The sequence below is a fragment of the Oncorhynchus gorbuscha genome, linkage group LG24 (genome assembly GCF_021184085.1).
Source record: "Oncorhynchus gorbuscha isolate QuinsamMale2020 ecotype Even-year linkage group LG24, OgorEven_v1.0, whole genome shotgun sequence".
NCBI lineage: Eukaryota > Metazoa > Chordata > Actinopteri > Salmoniformes > Salmonidae > Oncorhynchus > Oncorhynchus gorbuscha.
This window is the reverse complement of record NC_060196.1, coordinates 25,653,564-25,675,493: the sequence shown is the minus strand read 5'-3', so window position 1 is coordinate 25,675,493 and position 21,930 is coordinate 25,653,564. Positions and strand designations below refer to the sequence as shown.

General features: G+C 43.2%; 1 long non-coding RNA gene across 1 annotated transcript in view; it reads left to right on the top strand.

Moving 5' to 3' along the window:
* The window catches only part of LOC124012906, a 71,722-nt gene that overhangs the window by 12,079 nt on the left and 37,713 nt on the right, over positions 1–21,930 (top strand). The window contains exon 3 of the long non-coding RNA XR_006834791.1: positions 12,539–12,627. This is a non-coding gene — a long non-coding RNA (uncharacterized LOC124012906). The remainder of the gene's footprint in view (positions 1–12,538; positions 12,628–21,930) is intronic.

The window sequence follows — 21,930 nt, the reverse complement described above, 5'->3', positions numbered from 1 at the left end:
TTTGTATTTTTTCTGGGGGTGGCAGATTTTCAACCAAGCTCTCATTGAAATTACAGCGAGATATGGATGAGTTTTCACTTCCTACGCCTTCCACTAGATGTAAACAGTCAATATAACTTTGTCTGATGACTCTAATGTGAAGGGGGGTCGAATGAGACAGGAAATAGTCACCACTGCCACGAGTTGACAATGCTTTCACTATGCACGCTCACAGGGGAAGGACCTGCGTTCCACTGGTCATCTGAAGTCATTCTAATTCTCCGGTTGGAATGTTATTCAAGATATATGTAAACAACATTCTAAAGATTGATTCAGTACATCGTTTGACATGTTTCTACTGACTGTTACGGAACTTTTGGACATTTCGTCACGTTATAGTGGACGCGCTTTGTGACTTTGGAATTGTTTACCAAACGCGCTAACCAAAGTAGCTAATTGGACATTTTCAAACAAATCAAGCATTTATTGTGGACCTGGGATTTCTAGGACTGTATTCTGATGAAGTTCATCAAAGGTAAGGAAACATTTATCATGTATTTTCTGGTTTCTGTTGACTCCAACATGGTGGCTAATTTGGCTACTGTTCTGAGCTCCGTCTCAGATTATTGCATGGGTTGCTTTTTACGTAAACGTTTTTTGAAATCTGACACAGCGGTAGCATTAAGGAGAGGTATATCTATAATTCCATGTGTATAACTTGTATTATCATCTACATTTATGATGAGTATTTCTGTTGAAACGATGTGGCTATGCAAAATCACTTGATGTTTATGAACTAGTGAATCTAATACGCCAATGTAAACTCAGATTTTTTTATATAAATATGAACTTTATCAAACAAAACATGCATGTAATGTGTAACATGAAGTCCCATGAGTGTCATCTGATGAAGATAATTCAAGGTGAGTGATTAATTGTGTCTCTATTTCTGCTTCTTGTGAATGCTATATTTCGCTGGAAAATGGCTGTGCTTATTGTGGTTTGGTGGAGACCTAACATAATCATTTGTAGTGCTTTCGCTGAAAAGCCTATTTGAAATCAGACACTTTTGGTGGGATTAACAACAAGATTAACTTTAAAATGATATAAGACACATGTATGTTTTAGGAATTGGAATTGTGAGATTTCTGTAGTTTGAATTTGGCGCCCTCTATTTTCACTGGTTTATACCACGTGTGTGTTTGTAAATTCAATCTGGAGTGCCAGAGTATGCACTCTGGGCGTTTGTTTCACTCTCTGAGCGTTCAGAGTGCACACTGGACGCTCTGGCCGAGGAGTTGGGTTGATCTGAGCGTTCTGCAGTCAAGCACCCAAGCTAACTGGCTAACGTTGGCTAGCTTGCTAGCTACTTCTAGACATAAATGAGGGAACACCTCACTCTGACCATTTTACTCACACTAGCAGAGCTGGTTAGGCTGTTTTTATGTTAGCCAGAGCGTTGGTGACTGCAACTGTACTGCTTGCAACAATTTAATTACGCGTTTTTTGCAAACATTTACTGACACCGGCCATATTCAACAGGTGTTGAGCGTTCATAAATTCCTTAGTTATTCTGTGTTCTGGCACAGCTAAGTCTATCAAAAGTTATCACAGTGACATCATGAACAGTCTATTGAAATGGTTATTTGCATAGTGGAGTCTTTTGTTTAGACATGTAGCTAGCTATCTAGCTAAACATCAAGCCATAATCCCAACTCATTATGTTACTACCCTGCATGAATCTGCAGGTAGCTAAACCACCAGGTTCAATGTTAGCTAGCTAACATTGAGTAGCAATGCAAATGGCTCTGAGATACTAATAATATTACCACACAGATCATACACATAACATTAGCTACCTAGCTAACAGTACACTTTAACTTGAAATGAAACGACTTTCTGACTAAATTAGAAACGTGTAACATCTGAAAATGTAGCTAGACTATCTTGCCCGTATACATTGACACTTCTCCGTCTCTGTCACGGATGCCATAGTTGCCTTAGCTTGAAGATGTAATCCGTAGACAGGTGTTTTATATAACATCCTTCGTGTGTTTTCTTTTCGACTCAGTTTGTAATTTAACAATTTTGTTTACAGATGGCAAATGTATTTACAAATGGCATTATTAAGGCACATGAGAGTTCACATGTTCCAGAAAGCATTTCTGCCCAAAAACGCATTTTGATTAAAAAATGAAGTTTATGTTCAAATGGCTCTGCTGTGAAGTAGTGACGCACGACATAAGCATAGTTTCCTGAAATGAGTCACGTATGAGCTATCTGGATATCTGACTGTAGTAACCCAAAGCTGTGATTCTCTCTTTCTGTAACCCCCCTACTATCCCCAATCCTGACTGGTTCATATTGTGAGTGACGGACTCAAAAGATAGCCCCCTCAGGTACGCTGATGTTCTTGATTCTGTCAGATGGGGGATTTGACATACTTTAAACCTCATACACACGCTCCTTGAATGAAAGTACATTTCACATACACAGATGTAGGGCATCTCATATCTGACGCAAAGGAAGCTTTTAATGCCAGATTGGCAGGGAATAGAATTTAGCTCAGGGGGACAGACAGAGGGAGGGAGGGCGGAGAGAGAGGGGGAAGGGGGAAAAAGAGATCAGAGAGAGAGTCTCCTGGTCTGTCTCACTCAGACACGCATACAAACATACACACACAGCTCTGTATTACTATACTTGTGGGGACTTTTTACCCTATGCCTAAACCAAACCCTTATAATAACCCTAATTCTAACCCTAAACCTAACCCGAAGCCTAAAATAGCCTTTTTAGAAGTGAGGACCGGCCAAATGTCCTCACTTCTCAGAATTGTCCTTGGTTTACCATTGTTGTGAGGACTTCCATTGCTGTGAGGACTTTGTGCGCTGAGGTGGAAGGGGTGGCAATATCTGAGGTGTGTCTTTTAAAACATGTGCCAACGTGCCAATTTCAGGCAGCGCTGGTGGGGATATTTAAGGCCAACCAAAAGCTGGTCATAGCGGTTATGGCATGGATTTTGACGTTGGAAGCACAGCCTATCCAGCCGTGATGCACAGTGCCCGTATGCACATGGAGCATGTGAGATGTGCTTTTTCCGCCCATTTATTTTCATTTAATTAAAAATCAAGCATATCCTCCACTCTCAATGAAGGCTGTTTTTGTAATGCCCAAGAGAGAGAGAGATATTTACTTCGCCATTGAGTTATGCACCCTCACTGCCTAGAGTGGATGGCTTTTCACCGGCCTGTCGGGAACTGGGAGAGGACCTCCGGTTCCTGATAATGCTGGTAATCAGGATAGATGGCTGCCTCCAAGAACGCGTGAGACATTGCTTTTTTGACACCACCCCAGTGGTGTCGGTGATCAGGCCTACCACTGTTGTGTCATCTGCAAACTTAGTGATGGTGTTGGAGTCGTGCCTGGCCATGCAGGGTGTACAGGAGGGGACTGAGCATGCACCCCTGAGGGGTGTGCCTGTCAGGAAGTCCAGGATCCAGTTGCAGAGGGAGGTGTGTAGTCCCAGGGTCCTTAGCTTAGTGATGAGCTTTGAGGACACTGTGCCGGCACCCCGCCGGCACCACGGACCATGCCGGCACCATGTACCAGGTACCCCGTGCGACTCGGCAGTCCAGAGCGTCCGGCAACAGTACCCAGTCCAGAGCGTCCGGCGACGTTTCACAGTCCGGAACCTCCAACGACAGGCCACAGTCCGGAACCTCCAGCGACGGTCCCCGGTCCGGGGACTCCGGCGATGATACGCAGTCCAGAGACTCCGGCGATGATTCACGGGTCGGTTCTACAAAGGCGGAGGGATCAGTGTATAGAAGGAGGGCGGCGTCCAGAAAAAAGAGCCGCCACCGAGGGTAGATGCCCACCCAGTTAGGTCAGGGTTTGACTACGGTGGGTATGTTAGTTTTTGTATTGTCTTGAGGTTTTTGTATATCTAGTTTTTTTTTGCAAGTCTTGGTATTTGTATGTCTATGGTGGCCTGAATTGGTTCCAATCAGAGGCAGCTGTTTATCGTTGTCTCTGATTGGGGACCATATTTAGGTAGCCATATTCCCTTGGGTATTTTGTGGGTTCTTGTCTATGTGTAGTTGCCTGTCAGCACTCATTTATATAGCTTCACGGTTCGTTTTGGTATTTTTGTTAGTTTGTTCTAAGTTCATTCGTCTAATAAAAGAGAATGTACGCATAACACGCTGCGCCTTGGTCTCCTCCATACGACGACCGTGACACTCACCCCCTGTTAACTTCTAAGCAGACCCAGGGTCCCCTTCAATACGGGACCAGGGTTTTACTTACGACATCTTGCGTAAAACCCAATGGGTGTTTTTTCTGGTAATGTTATTGGAACACGCAACACCGGAGGCAATCTTTCAAGGACCTCAAAAGGAATCTCACACAGTCACTCTCAATTCATATAGACTGAATTCAACAGCAAGACCTAATTCTGTTTTAGATGCCTCACACTGGGCACCAATATGTCATAACTTTACTTTGATTAATATGATGACTGTTATTTATTTAATCCACTAACTGTGTTAAACTGCAACCCGATTAAATGAATCATGTAACAATGAAATCATTAGGATTTGGGGCACTACGGAAGATGTTGGTGTAAAGAGATACCATCTCCCGAATTAAATTCTATAAGGTATATATCTATTTAATTGAAAACAGTCATCTTATTAATCATTATCTCTTATCATATCGTCCTTCTGACCAGTCGTTTTTTATTTATTTTATTTCTCCTTTATTTAACCAGGTAGGCTAGTTGAGAACAAGTTCTCATTTGCAACTGCGACCTGGCCAAGATAAAGAAAAGCAGTTCGACACATACAACAACACAGAGTTACACATGGAATAAACAAACATACATACATCGTAACCATCTTGGATCTGCAAAAACCCCAGCCTTGCTCATTATTCAGTACTATACAAATTGGTTTAATAATTTATTTACTAGCTAACTACATAATAACACAGAATACACAAACACTTACTACATGAGACAAACGACAGACAGACAGAGACAGAGAGAAAGAGAGAAAGCGAAAGGGACACTTCTATAACTATTCTCACAATCATATAGTTTGCACACAAACCGCCGCCCGTTTGGAATAAGAAATCATGAATGTATTTACGTGTGGGTGCTTTTGTTCATTGTGTAGTCCTGAACAGAACTACGGAGTTCACTCTTCCATATTGGCTGCACCACATCCGGCCATGATTGGGAGTCCCATAGGGTGGCAGTTTCAACCATTTCAAACATGTAGCTAACGTCTCATGTTTAATGGTCAAATGTTAATTTCGTTATGCACTCTTGGTCAAAAGAGGCGTTCCATCATGCTGACAAGCTCGCTGACCTCCCTTGGGATGTGGCTAGTTACTGTGCGAAGTATTATGAAAAACAATGATGTTATTAGAAAACTATAATCACATTCCTATTTTTACAAAAATACTTGTATTTTATATTAAATGCACAACATATTGGATGAAAACTTTACAGATAAAGGGGATATACTTTTCAAGTTACAGTATTTCCGTTATACTATTTTTATTGACTTCCCTTAATAATCAACGACATGACATTAGTTTTCCATAGACCTCCAGTGATCATTCCCCACATCGTTGTGTTAGAAATATTGTTCCATTATCCACGTTTGACCGTGTTAGAGTTTTGGGCAAAAGTCTCTGGAGACAAAGGACATTCCTTTAGCAAGAGCAAGAGTGAGTCCTCTCCTGCATAATTTACAACTGTGTGTGAGCTGTCAACCGGGCAGTCCCCTCCCCACCCCCCTCACAGGACAGTCATGACAGAGGCTTTTGCCGTCATGCTTTTGCATTATCCACAATTCCCATTGGCCTACCTGCAGTGCAAACTCCATTCGGCTTGTATCCATCCACATTGTCTGGTTACCACCACCAAACATATACAATTATTAAGTCCTATAATGACATATCAACGGTAGGCCTAAATTATGGGAGCGTAGTATTTTTTTATTTGAGGAGAAATGCAATGCTTAAAGACATACTCGTTGAAGCCAATTTCATTAATTTTGACTGTCAACACTCCAAATATATTGATCTTTTTTTTCTTTACAGTTGTTATAACTCAATACTGTAGCCTGTGCTATTTAAAAAATGGTAGTATCAATCCACAATAGGCTAGGATGAGAACAGTCTGTGCTGAATTGGAGTTGATGACAATGACAAGACCGTCAATAACCTAAAGAATTGAGAATCTGCAGTATTAAGCCATGAAATGCGATGATTGGCGAGTGAGTAGCCAAGCACTGATCACACCTCCAATTTACAGTTGAAGTCGGAAGTTTACATACACTTAGGTTGTGGTCATTAAAACTCATTTTTCAACCACTCCACAAATTTCTTGTTAACGAACTATAGTTTTGGAAAGTCGGTTAGGACATGTACTTTGTGCATGACACAAGTAATTTTTCCAACAATTGTTTATAGACAGATTATTTCACTTATAATTCACTGTATTACATTTCCATTGGGTCAGAAGTTTACATACATTAAGTTGACTGTGCCTTTAAACAGCTTGGAAAATTCCTGAAGGCACCAAATTCATCGGTACAAACAATAGTACGCAAGTAGAAACACCATGGGACCAAGCAGCCGTAATACCGCTCAGGAAGGAGATGCGTTCTGTCTCCTAGAGATGAACGTACTTTGGTGCGAAAAGTGCAAATCAATCCCAGAACAACAGCCTAGGACCCTGTGAAGATGCTGGGGGAAACAGGTACAAAAGTATCTATATCTACAGTAAGACAAGTCCAATATCGACATAACCTGAAAGGCCGCTCAGAAAGGAAGAAGCAACTGCTCCAAAACCGCCATAAAAAAGCCAGACTACGGTTTGCAACTGCACATGGGGACAAAGATTGGACTTTTTGGAGAAATGTCCTCTGGTCTGATGAAACAAAAATAGAACTGTTTGGCCATAATGACCATCGTTATGTTTGGAGGAAAAAGAGGAAGCTTGCAAGCCGAAGAACACCATCTCAACCATGAAGCACGGAGGTGGCAGCATCATGTTGTGGGGATACTTTGCTGCAGGAGGGAGTGATGCACTTCACAAAACAGGAAAGAAAATTATGTGGATATATTGAAGCAACATCTCAAGACATCAGTCAGGAAGTTAAAGCGTGGTCGCAAATGGGTCTTCCCAATGGACAATGACCTCAAGCATACTTCCAAAGTTGTGGCAAAATGGCTTAAGGACAACAAAGTCAAGGTATTGGAGTGGCCATTACAAAGCCCTGACCTCAATCCCAATTTAAAATATGTGCGCAGAACTGAAAAAGCATGTGTGAGCAAGGAGGCCTTACAAACCTGACTCAGTTACATCAGCTCTGTCAGGAGGAATGAGCCAAAATTCATCCAACTTATTGTGGGAAGGTTGTGGAAGGCTACATTAAATGTTTGACCCAAGTTAAACAATTTAAAAGCAACACTACCAAATACTAATTGAGTGTATGTAAACTTCTGACCCACTGGGAATGTGATAAAAGAAATAAAAGCTGAAATAAATCATTCCCTCTACCATTATTCTGACATTTCACATTCTTAAAATAAAGTGGTGATCCTAACTGAGCTAAGACAGGACATTTTTTACTAGGATTAAATGTTAGGAATTATGAAAAACTGAGTTTAAATGTATTTGCCTAAGGTGTATGTAAACTTCTGACTTCAACTGTATTTATTAATAAATAGCAAAAATATTTCTGACACACCCCAGAACCTATAGCGCTAACGCCAGCGCTAAGATTTACCATTAAGTTAGGTTTGTTAAAATAGAGCCCTAAATATAGTTGAAGTCGGAAGTTTACATACACCTTAGCCAAATACTTTTAAACTCAGTTTCACAATTCCTGACATTTAATTCCTGACATTTAAAGTACATTCATCTCTAGGAGACAGAACGCATCTCCTTCCTGAGCGGTATGACGGCTGGTATGCGCATGCATCGATATTATCTAGGATGCACCTGTTTGAACACTAGTTAGGTTTCCATTCAATCGGCGACGGACTTTCATGCAAATGTAACAAAATATGCATAAAGGAAATATGCAAGTTTTCCCACCAGTGGTGTGTTTCCACCAAACGGACTTGTTGCGGATGGAAATCAGTGTGTGATGATGTAGTCCACACAAAATGTAAACTTTCACTTAAGTTTTCATGTATCGAATAAAAATCTAAAGTTCTATTTGTTTCCATTGCATTTTCAACTTTACCCATAGTTTTATCACAAAAAGTGTTACGTTAAATAGCAAATGTGGTTCCCATCAGCTCCTGAGTGGTGCAGCAATCTAAGGCACTGCATCACAGCGCAAGAGGCGTCACTATAGTACCTGTTTTGAATCCAGGCTGTATCACATCCGGTTGTGATTGGGAGTCCCATAGGGCAGCACACAATTGGCCCAGTATCATTGGGGTTTGGCCAGAGTAGGACGTCATTGTAAATAATATTTTTTTTTCACCACTAGGCTGTATTTCTACACAGATCATTCAGAAGAAACACCACTAGGCTGCATTTCTACACAGATCATTCAGAAGAAACACCACTGGGCTGTATTTCTACACAGATCATTCAGAAGAAAAATGGTCAGTTTGACTTGTACGCAGCGGCCTTTCTAATTAAAAGTGCTGAGGAACCTTGAGCGAGATGGAGAGCAGGTTCAATAGCAGCCAGGTGTTTGTTTTCACTACTTCACATCAAAACACCCAGTATAGACACCTAAATGGCCTTCTGCGCTTTGATCTTGCCACCAAGCAACGAGGCGTTGTAGAAACCCACGTTATCCTGTCTTCACTTTTGAGATGTGTGAAGACATTGGCTGAAAGAATTTGAAATGTTTGTCACAATAGAAAAAATAATACCAGTCTGAAAAGGAAATCGATAGTAGGAAAATATAGAATGTATGGTATGTATAGTGCATGATACTTGCATATATGCCTTTCTAAAAACAAAAGATGGAGATTTGCTTTAGACGGTGGGGTGACAGATTGATGTTAAAGAGTCCATTTGGCCCTCAGCTGTAGCTTGTCTGCCTCTATCATACAGAGCCATATTTCACTGACTGGGGTTCAGAGGTCAAGGATAGGAGACACACAGCCATACCCTGGACACCCTCCAAACCGTGGCTTTGTCCCAAATTGCACCATATTCTCCATATAGTGCACTGGTCAAAAACAAATAATGTCTCTCAAACAGAAGGGGGAACTAACAAAGAGTCACTGACAACAACCAAAATGAAACAGGTGGGACTTTTAGAAGGGGTTCTGAAAGATACTCGTGGGGGTGCCCACTGAAAGTTGACTAGCAACAACAACTGGAACCTAAAAGACACCGACCCGACCATGAGCGCCCACCAAACTTGGAGCAAAACATATTCAGACAAAGGATTGTTTGTCTAGACATCAAAATAGGAATAGCCAACTAAAAGTGTTAATGCTCTGCATCTAACAAGACAACTGGAGTACTGGGCCAGCCACTCTTAAATAGAACCTGGGCCAGCACAGATGAAACACCTTCCCACTAATGAGATGAACAAGACACCACAGGTGTAACACATACTGACTAACGATGTGACACCAATCGGTACGTCCTAAGTGCTAACGTACTAAAGTCCAACCTCAAAACATATATAAATGGAAAAACCAAAGCATGTAATAATATCCAATTCCCTCTCTTCTCTCAAAGTCTGAGTCACTGCTTTAACAGAATGTCAATAACAATGCAGGAAGGTTGAATTAGTCTCCAGTATCTCTCTGCTCTCCTCTCTCTCCCCTCCTTGACCCTCTTCCTTCACTGTCACTGACATCTAGCGTTTAAGTACTCAGGTTGTGCTGTAGAGATGGCTGGTTTCTCCCCAGTGTACAGTTAGCCAGTGCGCCAGCACTAACAGTCAGCCCCTGTCCAACTCACCACCTCCCATTTCCTTCATCCCCCTCCTCCCTTTTTCTCTCTAACCCCTTCTCTCTCCTTCACTCTCTCACTTGGCTTCATATTGATCTGAATTCCTTTGTTTCTTATTGATCCGCCGCTCCACCCTCTGCCGCATTAAACAAACATAAAGACACACACACACGCACACACTCTGGAAAAGCACACACACACCTACTCACATAGGACATATGTGAACTGCGTCAATGCATGCACGTTGTGAAGACAGGTCTGTATCTGAATTGTATTGAATGGAAATACCACTATGCATGCATAAATATGCACTCACTCAGGGCTATTCCCGTCAATGTGTGTATCTCTCTGTCTCTATCTCTCTCCCACACACCTGCGGACACACTTAAAAAGGTCTCTACTAAATGACCAGACAAGCTAATGACACAGAATGGAGACCAGATTCCATATTGACCCAACACTCCAGAGCTGAATTGAAAACAGAGAGTCAGACCTTGCAGGTAACACAATTAGACTAAAGCTACTGTTCATTTTACAGTGTTGACGTTTTTGAAGGGGCTTTGCATTTTTGTTTAGTGTTGCATTGTCATTGTTGTTTTTTGTCAACACTGGCACCACACATACAATTCATTCATAGAAGGATGTCTACACTCTTAGAAAAACCTTTTGAAGAACACTTTTTAGTTCCATACTGTGTAGAACCATTTTGGTTCCAGGTAGAACTCTCTTGGGTTCCATGTAGAATCCTTTCCACAGAGGGTTCTACATGGAACCCAAAAGGGTTCTCTGGGGACAGCCAGAGAACCCCTTTGGGACCCTTTTTTTCTAAGAGTGTAGTATGCATCGGGAAGTATGAAAGACACAAGTGAAAAGTCAATGAGTATCCAGACCGAGATTCACTTGAGAATTCACTTTAAGAAGCATCAATATTTTAGGCTCAACTTCCTTCTTGCCGATTCAGAGCCAGAATGATGTGTCTCTGATAATGACCCCCTGGTTGTCTCTGACCTCTCAAACCATCCCGCCTCACAATCTCTGGTTGGTGGCATCAAGTTGCCGTAACACCTGACTGTTTAGCCTGGTCTTTGACCTCCTTTAAGGGCATGCTGTGCTCAATCAGACATCTCCAGCCATGGTTTCAATTCAAAGGGGTTGGGAGAGGCAGGGGAAGAGGGGCAACGCTTCCTCTGGTGATTTTAGATCAGAATGCACTGTAGGCAACACTGATCTCTTACTTAAGGTGTCTGCGTGCTTCCCATCTGAAACAGTTTGCGCATATATTATGGTGACATTTTGTGATGTTGTCATTCGTTTTGTCCTTCAAGCAAGGGTTTTTTCGGCTGTTCGTACACACAAACATGTTTGAGGCAAACCGGAGATCGGAAGTTCCATTTTGTGACGTTTTTGCTGGTTTTGTCCTTCGACAAGTTTTTAAAGGGCTGTTCGGAAGGCAAAGTCTACCCCCCTTCATCGGTAATTGGTCAACAGTAAGGATTATTCAATGAAGAGTTTGTTGTCATTCAAAGATAGACGACTCGTTTTCATATAATTTTTTTTTCATTTGAGGAATACTGCACCAAACATCCTCGTTAAAAATATAAAAATGTGCGACTAAGATCTCCTTGGCAAAAATGTAAAAGTGAATGACATATCTTGACTATTTTGAGGAAGTGTATACTGGCTACGCGTCTCCAGATTGACAAACAGTACTAAGGATGCTTTTTAATTTTATTTTTTTTTTTAAAGCCAAGTTGTTTTCAAGCGAAGGTCAAAGGTATGCAAGCACACTCGTTCGGTTCGCCCGCACTGAGTTCAGCCAGCTGAACCGAAGCATGCAGAGGCCTTAAGTGCATGCAAACACTGTGTTGAGATGAAATAATTATTGCATTTGTTTGGCTCACTACTATTTAATTTATAACGTCGGATTGTTAATGTATTATTCATCGCTATTGTCTTAAAACATCTCTTCACAGTTTTGTATGTCATGTTCTAGTCAGTCTTTGTCAATAAGCACAACAACATTGTGATCTTTTCACTCTTCCATTTTCCCTTTCATTATCTACACAGATAATATTGAGGATATACTCTGTTTCTTGACTTTTTGTTATAGATCTTTCATTCCCATTGAAGGCAAGTCTTAATAAGCTATAGATCTGTTCTATGTGTGCTGTTTCTATTCTTCCCTTTCTGAAGTTTCATTTTTGCTCTTTTTGCTTTGGTTTTGTACACCAGCTTCAAACAGCTAAATATACAATATTTTTTCTTATGGAAAATATATTTCACAGCGGTTTAGATGGTACAATGATTCTCTACACAATGACTGCTTGTTTAGTCAAAAACTGAAATTAGGCAAACTATTAGAATTTTAGTGATTTCTGCATAGTGTATCTTTAAGACTATGAGCTATTATGTTTTTGGTTCAATGGGTTTACTCTACTATTGTTATTTATTGTTCAAAGATTTACTTCACAAATGTTTAGCTTACATTATCCAACGCTCTATGTTTCCATCGGAAATAGCACTGGACAAGGTCAGGTCTGAACTGTGGACATATTCCTTGATTTATTAATAGATAATAATAAACATCCTATTCTCTGTTGCTTTCAGGAATGCTGTGGTCTACTCTTGTCTTGAGTCCGTGGAAACTTCCCACTAAGGAGTAACAATGGAAAGAATTTCAGTCCAGCCTAAGTAAGGTAAAGCTGCCTCCAATCTTTTCTCTCTCTCTCACCCTTTTTTTCACACCCTCTTTTTCTCTTTGTCTCCTCTCTCTCTCTCTCTCTCTCTCTCTCTCTCTCTCTCTCTCTCTCTCTCTCTCTCTCTCTCTCTCTCTCTCTCTCTCTCTCTCTCTCTCTCTCTCTCTCTTTCTCTCTCTCAGACACACACACACACACACACACACACACACACACACACACACACACACACACACACACACACACACACACACACACACACACACACACACACACACACACACACACACACACACACACACACACACACACACACACACACACACACACACACACACACACACACACACACACACACACAAAGAGAGACACACAGAAACATGCACATATACACACATATGTGAATGTTCTGGCACCTTCAAATCTCATTCCACTCACAAACACTCCCACTAGTAGCTATTTCAAACAGATGGTAGAATATCTCATTTACATAAAACATCAAATAATGAGCTATATCAACTTTTTCAATGGGCTTTATTAGAATTGGGTACAAGTACATTGACTTACATAGGCTACAAAAACACATGTTCCACACGTGCACACACACTCACAGGATTGGTACAATACCCATAGCAACTGAAAACTGCACCATAGTAACTATTGGGCATCTTGCCAAGCCATTGAGGTTGCCAGGCAGTGTCAGTGTTCCCATGGTAACATCTTATGCTGCCTTTGTAAATATGGGAGAGAGAAATGGGGGAAGAGAAAAGAGGGGTTGGGACTACTACAGCATCTTGTATCATCTTAAGAAAGCTAATAATTTATGGTCTGGGAGTAGCAGATACTTACCCTGGACTTGAATCAAGTTGTCATCTGGCTGAAGAGGGAAAGTTTGAGCCTTGCTCTCCCATGCAGAGAACCAGACCCAAACTCTAAAGAGGACAAGGGACTGAATATGACTCTAGAGAGGAGTATAACACATTTCAGCATCCTCCCCAACGTCTAACGGTCACATAAACACACTCTCATAAAAGTTCTGAAAATAAAGGGGGAAATAATTACCACATATCCACACAGTATACACAGTTTTTACTCCCACCTGCTTCAGCTCTGGTGAGGTAATGCGTGTCACGTCGACTTGCCGTCCAACTCAATCTGCTTTTCCAGTTAGAAGAGGAGACAATGTTGGTTTGAGTCAAGACTCCCCATTCCAACGATTTATGTGTTGCCATGCAGACTTCATGGACTCTGCTCTATGGCTGTCTGGGTTTCGCCACACACAGTGGCTTTAGTTGTCTGTCACTCAAATCACAGTGGAGACATGTTAAGTCTTAAGATGTGTCCTTTTTTAAGTGTGTCAAAGGTGTATCTGTCACCTGAGCTCATTATTTTTAGCTTTGTATCCAGAGAATTACCTCAGTGATTGACAAAGATCAGACAGGCACGTTTGACACCAATGCATCTGTCACGACGCTCCAGTGTCTCTATCCAGTCAAGTCAGAAGCGTATCATTTCAAACTGTGTTTTAAATGTATTTATCTTCCTCAAATCTCATTTAAGACTTTGTCAATCTCTCAACTTTTGACTTCAAGAACAGATGTTAAGTTTGTTCTTTTAACAAACAAGCTTTGGTTACTTTTTTTCTTCTCTTCCTTATATCCTTAAAGGATAAAAAATAATGTAACTGCTAGTTACTCAGAAGGGTGCCAATGTCCTATCTTCAGTCCCAAAAGGCACCATATTCCCTACATAGTGCACTACTCTCGGCCCTGGTCAATGGCTGTGCACTATATTGGGAAAACGGTGTAATGTGTGAGGTAGACACTGTAAGTTACAGAGATGGGCTGGGAGGGAGCCACCCACTGTGAAACAGCTGGAAAGTTTGACCATCCATCAGTCAAACTGGGCAGTGCCAAGTTTGGATTCTGTCGTCGGATGTGCTTCCCTCTCTCACCTTAACAAGCCCAACTCTGGTGTCTGATGCAAAGTCACAGATTCCCAGACAGAGCCTAATAAGTGCATGTACTGTCACTTTTTGAATATGCAGAGAGGAATTTCTAATTCTTTATTATATCTAAATATTCGTCATCAATATTTTTCTTGAAGGTAGAGCTCTATGCTACGATCCTACGACCCTCCCAATTAATTTGGTGTCAATCAAGTTGTTTGAATAGTAATCTACAATAGCTTCACATAACCCCAAACCAACTGGGGTTCATAAACCATGGACTGGCATCCAACGCAAGGGCTTTCCATCAGGCTTACATTGGCACACAAACACACACACACACAAACAGACTGGCAGAGAAATGGCATTGTGGCACAACCATGCCGCATACACGCGTGATTCGACTACGAATGAGACAGTGAGAGAGATTTGAAAGAGGAGGAGCGGAATCAAAGGGATGAAGAAGGGAGACCTGTATGAAAAGAGAGATTGTCCAACAACAACAAAAAGAGCTGGAAAAGATTTCTCAGACAAATGTTTGGCAATGAAGGACAACTGAGAGGCACTTAGAGGCCAGGGAAGCTGGCCAATGAAAGCGAATGAAGGGTAGACAGACGGTCGGCTTTGTGGGGTAGACTGAAGGAGAAAGAAAGCAAGAAAGAGAGGAGTGGCGAATGGGGTTTGCAGTTGGATGCAACATGAGTAAAAAAAAGATTACCATCTGTAATGTCTCCACTGATCATACTTTTCATAATAGCATACGGTTTGAAATAGGCACTAAATCTATTGAAGGGCATAAAAGTTGGTCTTTCCTACTTGATATATCTATATAATATATCAAATTTGTAAGTCGCTCTGGATAAGAGCGTCTGCTAAATGACTTAAATGTAAATGTAAATGTAAAATGAAGGGTAGAATCACTTAGCAAGATAGCAAGACCGGCTATGGTGATGGCATTTATGCTCATACATAGTCCAAGACAAAAATCCACTGACGTAATATCGCAATATGAAATTCCCAGTCAATATGCATCAGTTGACATGAAACCTTGATCCCGCTCCTCAACCTTTTGGTCAACAGAAATTCAGTAAGGATTTAGCTAGCCAACTCAGAAGTGAATATTTTTTTGGGGCGCATTAACCAAGCTGAATGGGGAGCCTAGCAAAGCTGTGTAGCTATCAAGTAATCAGTGAGGCCTTCAGGCACAAAGGAAGAGTGACAAAACAGCACCATTGACTTCCAACAACAGCCTATTTACTGCTGTTATTATCAGAGAGGAAAAGATCTATACCTCATTCTGCAGTCTGTACGCGCCTATCAAAATCAGCTCCCTGTGCTGTGAGATAGACTGACCTAATGTTGAGCTGTAGATCTGTACCTCACTCCGCAGTCTGTACGCGCCTATCAAAATCAGCTCCCTGTGCTGTGCAGTGAGATAGATTGACCTAATGTTGAGCTGTAGATCTGTACCTCACTCTGCAGTCTGTACGCGCCTATCAAAATCAGCTCCCTGTGCTGTGCAGTGAGATAGATTGACCTAATGTTGAGCTGTAGATCTGTACCTCACTCTGCAGTCTGTACTCGCCTATCAAAATCAGCTCCCTGTGCTGAGAGATAGACTGACCTAATGTTGAGCTCTAGACCTGTACCTCATTTTGCAGTCTGTACGCGCCTATCAAAATCAGCTCCTTGTGCTGTGAGATAGACTGACCTAATGTTGAGCTGTCGATCTGTACCTCACTCTGCAGTCTGTACGCGCCTATGAAAATCAGCTCCCTGTGCTGTGCAGTGAGATAGACTGACCTAATGTTGAGCTGTAGATCTGTACCTCACTCTGCAGTCTGTACGCGCCTATCCAAATCAGCTCCCTGTGCTGTGAGATAGACTGACCGAATGTTGAGCTGTAGATCTGTACCTCACTCTGCAGTCTGTATGTGCCTATCAAAATCAGCTCCCTGAGCTGTGCAGTGAGATAGACTGACCTAATGTTGAGCTGTAGATCTGTACCTCACTCTGCAGTCTGTATGCGCCTATCAAAATCAGCTCCTTGTGCTGTGCAGTGAGATAGAATGACCTAATGTTGAGCTGTAGACATGTAACTCACTCTGCAGTCTGTACGCGCCTATCAAAATCAGCTCCCTGTGCTGTGCAGTGAGATAGAATGACCCAATGTTGAGCTGTAGATCTGTACCTCACTCTGCAGTCTGTACGCGCCTATCCAAATCAGCTCCCTGTGCTGTGAGATAGACTGACCGAATGTTGAGCTGTAGATCTGTACCTCACTCTGCAGTCTGTATGTGCCTATCAAAATCAGCTCCCTGTGCTGTGCAGTGAGATAGACTGACCTAATGTTGAGCTGTAGATCTGTACCTCACTCTGCAGTCTGTATGCGCCTATCAAAATCAGCGCCTTGTGCTGTGCAGTGAGATAGAATGACCTAATGTTGAGCTGTAGATCTGTACCTCACTCTGCAGTCTGTACGCGCCTATAAAAATTAGCTCCCTGTGCTGTGCAGTGAGATAGACTGACCTAATGTTGAGCTCTAGATCTGTACCTCATTTTGCAGTCTGTACGCGCCTATCAAAATCAGCTCCCTGTGCAGTGAGACAGACTTACCTAATGTTGAGCTGTAGATCAGTACCTCACTCTGCAGTCTGTACGCGCCTATCAAAATCAGCTCCCTGTGCTGTGCAGTGAGATTGACTGACCTAATGTTGAGCTGTAGATCTGTACCTCACTCTGCAGTCTGTACGCGCCTATCAAAATCAGCTCCCTGTGCTGTGCAGTGAGATAGACTGACCTAATGTTGAGCTGTAGATCTGTACCTCACTCTGCAGTCTGTATGCACCTATCAAAATCAGCGCCTTGTGCTGTGCAGTGAGATAGACTGACCTAATGTTGAGCTGTAGATCTGTACCTCACTCTGCAGTCTGTACGCGCCTATCAAAATCAGCTCCCTGTGCTGTGCAGTGAGATAGACTGACCTAATGTTGAGCTGTAGATCTGTACCTCACTCTGCAGTCTGTACGCGCCTATCAAAATCAGCTCCCTGTGCTGTGAGATAGACTGACCAAATGTTGAGCTGTAGATCTGTACCTCACTCTGCAGTCTGTACGCGCCTATAAAAATCAGCTCCCTGTGCTGTGCAGTGAGATAGACTGACCTAATGTTGAGCTGTAGATCTGTACCTCACTCTGCAGTCTGTACGCGCCTATCAAATTCAGCTCCCTGTGCTGTGAGATAGACTGACCGAATGTTGAGCTGTAGATCTGTACCTCACTCTGCAGTCTGTATGTGCCTATCAAAATCAGCTCCCTGTGCTGTGCAGTGAGATAGACTGACCTAATGTTGAGCTGTAGATCTGTACCTCACTCTGCAGTCTGTATGCGCCTATCAAAATCAGCGCCTTGTGCTGTGCAGTGAGATAGAATGACCTAATGTTGAGCTGTAGATCTGTACCTCACTCTGCAGTCTGTACGCGCCTATAAAAATCAGCTCCCTGTGCTGTGCAGTGAGATAGACTGACCTAATGTTGAGCTCTAGATCTGTACCTCATTTTGCAGTCTGTATGCGCCTATCAAAATCAGCTCCTGTGCAGTGAGACAGACTTACCTAATGTTGAGCTGTAGATCAGTACCTCACTCTGCAGTCTGTACGCGCCTATCAAAATCAGCTCCCTGTGCTGTGCAGTGAGATTGACTGACCTAATGTTGAGCTGTAGATCTGTACCTCACTCTGCAGTCTGTACGCGCCTATCAAAATCAGCTCCCTGTGCTGTGCAGTGAGATAGACTGACCTAATGTTGAGCTGTAGATCTGTACCTCACTCTGCAGTCTGTATGCACCTATCAAAATCAGCGCCTTGTGCTGTGCAGATAGACTGACCTAATGTTGAGCTGTAGATCTGTACCTCACTCTGCAGTCTGTACGCGCCTATCAAAATCAGCTCCCTGTGCTGTGCAGTGAGATAGACTGACCTAATGTTGAGCTGTAGATCTGTACCTCACTCTGCAGTCTGTACTCGCCTATCAAAATCAGCTCCCTGTGCTGTGAGATAGACTGACCAAATGTTGAGCTGTAGATCTGTACCTCACTCTGCAGTCTGTACGCGCCTATAAAAATCAGCTCCCTGTGCTGTGCAGTGAGATAGACTGACCTAATGTTGAGCTGTAGATCTGTACCTCACTCTGCAGTCTGTACGCGCCTATCAAATTCAGCTCCCTGTGCTGTGAGATAGACTGACCTAATGTTGAGCTGTAGATCTGTACCTCACTCTGCAGTCTGTACGCGCCTATCAAAATCAGCTCCCTGTGCTGTGAGATAGACTGACCAAATGTTGAGCTGTAGATCTGTACCTCACTCTGCAGTCTGTACGCGCCTATAAAAATCAGCTCCCTGTGCTGTGCAGTGAGATAGACTGACCTAATGTTGAGCTGTAGATCTGTATCTCACTCTCCAGTCTGTATGCGCCTATCAAAATCAGCTCCCTGTGCTGTGCAGTGAGATTGACTGACCTAATGTTGAGCTGTAGATCTGTACCTCACTCTGCAGTCTGTACGCGCCTATCAAAATCAGCTCCTTGTGCTTTGCAGTGAGATAGAATGACCTAATGTTGAGCTGTCGATCTGTACCTCACTCTGCAGTCTGTACGCACCTATGAAAATCAGCTCCCTGTGCTGTGCAGTGAGATAGACTGACCTAATGTTGCGCTGTAGATCTGTACCTTCTTAGCTCAGTTGGTAGAGCATGGCGCTTGTAACGCCAGGGTAGTGGGTTCGATCCCGGGACCACCCATACGTAGAATATATGCACACATGACTGTAAGTCGCTTTGGATAAAAGTGTCTGCTAAATGGCATATATTATTATTATTATTATTGTACCTCACTCTGCAGTCTGTACGCGCCTATCAAAATCATCTCCCTGTGCAGTGAGACAGACTGACCTAATGTTGAGCTGTAGATCAGTACCTCACTCTGCAGTCTGAATGCTCCTATCAAAATCAGCTCTTTGTGCTGTGCTGTGCAGTGAGATAGACTGACCTAATGTTGAGCTGTAGATCTGTACCTCACTCTGCAGTCTGTACGCGCCTATCAAAATCAGCTCCCTGTGCTGTGAGATAGACTGACCAAATGTTGAGCTGTAGATCTGTACCTCACTCTGCAGTCTGTACGCGCCTATCAAAATCAGCTCCCTGAGCTGTGAGATAGACTGACCTAATGTTGAGCTGTAGATCTGTACCTCACTCTGCAGTCTGTACGCGCCTATCAAAATCAGCGCCTTGTGCTGTGCAGTGAGATAGACTGACCTAATGTTGAGCTGTAGATCTGTACCTCACTCTGCAGTCTGTATGCACCTATCAAAATCAGCGCCTTGTGCTGTGCAGTGAGATAGACTGACCTAATGTTGAGCTGTAGATCTGTACCTCACTCTGCAGTCTGTTCGCGCCTATCAAAATCAGCTCCCTGTGCTGTGCAGTGAGATAGACTGACCTAATGTTGAGCTGTAGATCTGTACCTCACTCTCCAGTCTGTATGCGCCTATCAAAATCAGCTCCCTGTGCAGTGAGATAGACCGACCTAATGTTGAGCTGTAGATCTGTACCTCACTCTGCAGTCTGTACGCGCCTATCAAAATCAGCTCCCTGTGCTGTGAGATAGACTGACCAAATGTTGAGCTGTAGATCTGTACCTCACTCTGCAGTCTGTACACGCCTATCAAAATCAGCTCCCTGAGCTGTGAGATAGACTGACCAAATGTTGAGCTGTAGATCTGTACCTCACTCTGCAGTCTGTACGCGCCTATCAAAATCAGCTCCCTGTGCTGTGAGATAGACTGACCTAATGTTGAGCTGTAGATATGTATCTCACTCTCCAGTCTGTATTGCCCTATCAAAATCAGCTCCCTGTGCAGTGAGACAGACTGACCTAATGTTGAGCTGTAGATCAGTACCTCACTCTGCAGTCTGTACGCGCCTATCAAAATCTGCTCCCTGTGCTGTGCAGTGAGATTGACTTACCTAATGTTGAGCTGTAGATATGTACCTCACTCTGCAGTTTGAATGCTCCTATCAAAATCAGCTCTTTGTGCTGTGCAGTGAGATAGACTGACCGAATGTTGAGCTGTAGATCTGCACCTCACTCTGCAGTCTGTACTCGCCTATCAAAATCAGCTCCCTGTGCAGTGAGATAGACTGACCTAATGTTGAGCTGTAGATCTGTACCTCACTCTGCAGTCTGTACGCGCCTATCAAAATCAGCTCTGTCATAACCTCACATGGTCTCTCCTATCATTGCTATGCAGACGACACACAATTAATCTTCTCCTTTCCCCCTTCTGATGACCAGGTGGCGAATCGCATCTCTGCATGTCTGGCAGACATATCAGTGTGGATGACGGATCACCACCTCAAGCTGAACTTCGGCAAGACGGAGCTGCTCTTCCTCCCGGGGAAGGACTGCCCGTTCCATGATCTCGCCATCACGGTTGACAACTCCATTGTGTCCTCCTCCCAGAGCGCTAAGAACCTTGGCGTGATCCTGGACAACAAACTGTCGTTCTCAACTAACATCAAGGCGGTGGCCCGTTCCTGTAGGTTCATGCTCTACAACATCCGCAGAGTACGACCCTGCCTCACACAGGAAGCGGCGCAGGTCCTAATCCAGGCACTTGTCATCTCCCGTCTGGATTACTGCAACTCGCTGTTGGCTGGGCTCCCTGCCTGTGCCATTAAACCCTACAACTCATCCAGAACGCCGCAGCCCGTCTAGTGTTCAACCTTCCCAAGTTCTCTCACGTCACCCCGCTCCTCCGCTCTCTCCACTGGCTTCCAGTTGAAGCTCGCATCCGCTACAAGACCATGGTGCTTGCCTACGGAGCTGTGAGGGGAACGGCACCTCAGTACCTCCAGGCTCTGATCAGGCCCTACACCCAAATAAGGGCACTGCGTTCATCCACCTCTGGCCTGCTCGCCTCCCTACCACTGAGGAAGTACAGTTCCCGCTCAGCTCAGTCAAAACTGTTCGCTGCTCTGGCTCCCCAATGGTGGAACAGACTCCTCACAACGCCAGGACAGCGGAGTCAATCACCACCTTCCGGAGACACCTGAAACCCCACCTCTTTAAGGAATACCTAGGATAGGATAAAGTAATCCTTCTCACCCCCCTTAAAATATTTAGATGCACTATTGTAAAGTGGTTGTTCCACTGGATGTCATAAGGTGAATGCACCAATTTGTAAGTCGCTCTGGATAAGAGCGTCTGCTAAATGACTTAAATGTAATGTAAATGTAAATGTAAAATCAGCTCCTTGTGCTTTGCAGTGAGATAGAATGACCTAATGTTGAGCTGTCGATCTG